General features: G+C 44.1%; 1 pseudogene; it reads left to right on the top strand.

The window, feature by feature from the left end:
• The first annotated feature begins 879 nt into the window (after nt 1-879).
• LOC127664378 (actin, cytoplasmic 2-like) lies at nt 880-1,872 on the top strand (annotated as a pseudogene).
• Nucleotides 1,873-3,349: the final 1,477 nt, after the last annotated feature.

Below are 3,349 nucleotides of genomic sequence, written 5' to 3'. Positions count from 1 at the left end.
GCTATGAGTTGGGGAATCTCAGAGGTCAGAGAAGGAGAGAGAACTGGAGATGGCTTCAGACGTGGATCTCTACTAGCCAAGATAACTAAGTTTTATAAGAAATATTAGAACAAAGTTTATCACTTATCAATTGGCTTTTAAATTACTGTATTGGCATCTTGTAATTGTGATTTTAATTATACATAAATAGAATTGCATAACTAATTAAGATTAAGAGCCATGCTTCTACTGGGTTACTATATATTGTGTTATCTAACTGCGAGGATGGCAGGTCTAGTTGGTTACTAGAGTGTGGGACCTCTAGTCACAAGGGATTGTGACAGAGCGGGAACTAGTAGCTTTTATGGGAATCTGATCAAATAGTTTATATGGAAGCACTTTGTAAGCTAAGTCAATGCACACAGTACCATTATTGAGCACGTGGTGTAGGAGCTCTAGCAATGATAGGGCACACAGAGGGGCTATGTGCCTATGTCAGTACCATCATGTGCTGCCAGCCTCAGATGTAATTATTAGCATCACCAATAGCAGTGTAAAAACCACATGACATATCTATTGAACTTTTTATCACACCAGGCTCAAAGCTTAGCACTCCTGAGTTAACTCTCAGGATAGACACTAACTGATCTTTCACACATACCTGTGCAGTAATATCAGTGTTGTGCAAAATATTAAAAAAAAAAAAAAAAGAATCTGCCCTTACATTCTGCCACCGGCTTACACTGTGCTTCTTTCTGTGGCTCTGTGGCCCCATCCTTCGCTAATCGCAACGGAAGAAGAAATCACAGCACTTATCAATAATGACTCCAGCATATGCAAAGCTGGCTTTGCTGGCGATGACACCCCCAGAGCTGTGTTCCCTTCCATCATAGGGTGCCACTGACACCAGGGCATATGGTGGGCATGGGCCAGAAAGACTCCTACATGGGTGACAAGGCCCAGAGCAAGAGGGGCATCCTGACCCTGAAGTATCCTATTGAGTATGGCATTGTCAACAACTGGGATGACATCAAGAAGATCTGGCGCCACACCTTCTACAATGAGCTGCGTGTGGCCCCTGAGGAGCACCCAGTGCTTCTGATCAAGGCCCCGCTGAACCCCAAAGCTAACAGAGAGAAGATGACACAGATAATGTTTGAAACTTTCAATACCCCAGCCAAGCATGTCACCATTCAGACAGTGCTGTCCTTGTATGCCACTGGGCACACTACTGACATTGTCATGGACCCTGATGACAGGGTCTCACACACACAGTACCCATCTATGAGGGCTACGCCCTTCCCCAAGCCATCTTGCATCTGTACCTGCCTAGCCAGGACCTGATAGACAACCTCAAAAAGATCCTGGCTGAACAGGGCTAAAGCTTTTCCACCACTGCTGAGAGGGAAATTGTGACATAAAGGAGAAGTTGTGCTATGCTGCCCTGGATTTTGAGCAAGAAATGGCTCCTGCCATTAGAGAATTATGAGCTGCGGGTTGGGCAGGTGAGCACATTGGCAATGAGTGGTTCCGGTGTCCAGAGGCACTCTTCCAGCCTTTCTTCCTGGGCATGGAGTCCTGTGTCATTCACCAGACTGCCTTCAACTCCATCGTGAAGTGTGATGTGGACATCCACAAAGACTATATGCCAATACAGTGCTGTCTGGTGGTACCACCATGTATCCAGGCATTGCTGACAGGATGAAGAAGGAGATCACAGCCCTAGCACACAGTACAATGAAAATTAAGATCATTGCTCCCCCTGAGAGCAAGGACTCAGTTTGGATTGGTGGCTCCACCCTGGTCTCACTGTCCATCTTCCAGCAGATGTGGATCAGCAAGCAGGAGTATGATGAGTCGGGCTCCTCCATTGTCCACCGTAAATGCTTCTAGATGGACCAAGCAGGTGCCAGGCATCTGCTGCATGAGTTGATTCTGAAGTATCAATTTGCCCTGGCAAATAGACACTCCTCATGAAACTGGAATAAGTCTTTGAAAAGAAATTTGTCCTTGAAGCTTGTGTCTGATATCAGCACCAGATCGTAGAAGTTGTTGCTGGTTTTTGACCTTATATTCAAGTTAACTGTTCCCTTGGTATATGTTTTAATACCCTGTGCATATCTTGATTTAGTTCTTAGTTCATGTAGCTCGGTCATTTGGTGACTGGGGAGAACATGCTGTGGAAGAAAAAAACCCAGTCTAGTGGATCTCTGTAAGCACCACATAGTGATCTGTGTATTACCCCAGAGCAGACTTCCAGGATCTCCCAAGGCTTGCAAGGGGTCCTGAACCAGTTACCACTCCTTCTTGCCAGGCTAACAGGGTGGGAAAGTCCTAGCCTTGGGACCCAGTTTTTGTTCTGGTTTTTTTCCCTCCTGACCCCCATGGGTTATTACTTGCCTAGAGTTGAGAATGTTTGCATTGACACCTGGAAATGTGTATACATCCTTTTAATTTATGTAAGATGTTTTTGTACTCAATTCTTTAAGACATGACAAATTTTGGTTTTCTACTGTAGAAAGAGAGTCTGGCGGTTCCTCCGAAAACTGGGCACCTCACTTCCAGAAGATCCTGCTATACCACTCCTGGGCATATATACCCAGAAGACTCCCCACCATGTAATAAGGATACATGTTCTACTATGTTCATAGCAGCCCTATTTATAATTGCCAGATGCTGGAAAGAACCCAGGTATCCCTCAACAGAAGAGTGGATGCAAAAAATGTGGTATATCTACACAATGGAGTACTATTCAGCCATTAGAAACAATGAATTCATGAAATTCTTAGGCAAATGGATGGAGCTAGAGAACATCATACTAAGTGAGGTAACCCAGACTCAAAAGGTGAATCATGGTATGCACTCACTAATAAGTGGTTATTAACCTAGAAAACTGGAATACCCAAAACATAATCCACACATCAAATGAGATACAAGAAGAAAGGAGGAGTCGCCCCTGGTTCTGGAAAGACTCAGTGAAACAGTATTTGGCAAAACCAGAACGGGGAAATGGGAAGGGGTGGGAGGGAGGACAGGGGAAGAGAAGGGGGCTTACGGGACTTTCGGGGAGTGGGGTGGGGCTAGAAAAGGGGAAATCATTTGAAATGTAAATAATTTATATCGAATAAAAAAAAATTAAAAAAAAATTAAAAAAAAAAAAGGAAAGAAATTGCCAGAGACCTTTGTAACTAAGTACATGCTAATTTGCTTTTTGAGTGTCCCCTGCAAGATTAATCCATTTGTCTTTTCATCCTGGCAAATGTTTTCTTCTCTATCATGTGCTCCCACGATGTGCCATCTTATCAGGTGCTTAAAGGAAAGGGGCCAAGCTATCATGGACTAACCACTCCAGTGCTGTGAAGTAAATGTT

This window comes from Apodemus sylvaticus, chromosome 14 (genome assembly GCF_947179515.1).
Source record: "Apodemus sylvaticus chromosome 14, mApoSyl1.1, whole genome shotgun sequence".
NCBI lineage: Eukaryota > Metazoa > Chordata > Mammalia > Rodentia > Muridae > Apodemus > Apodemus sylvaticus.
This window is presented reverse-complemented; position numbering and strand designations above follow the sequence as displayed.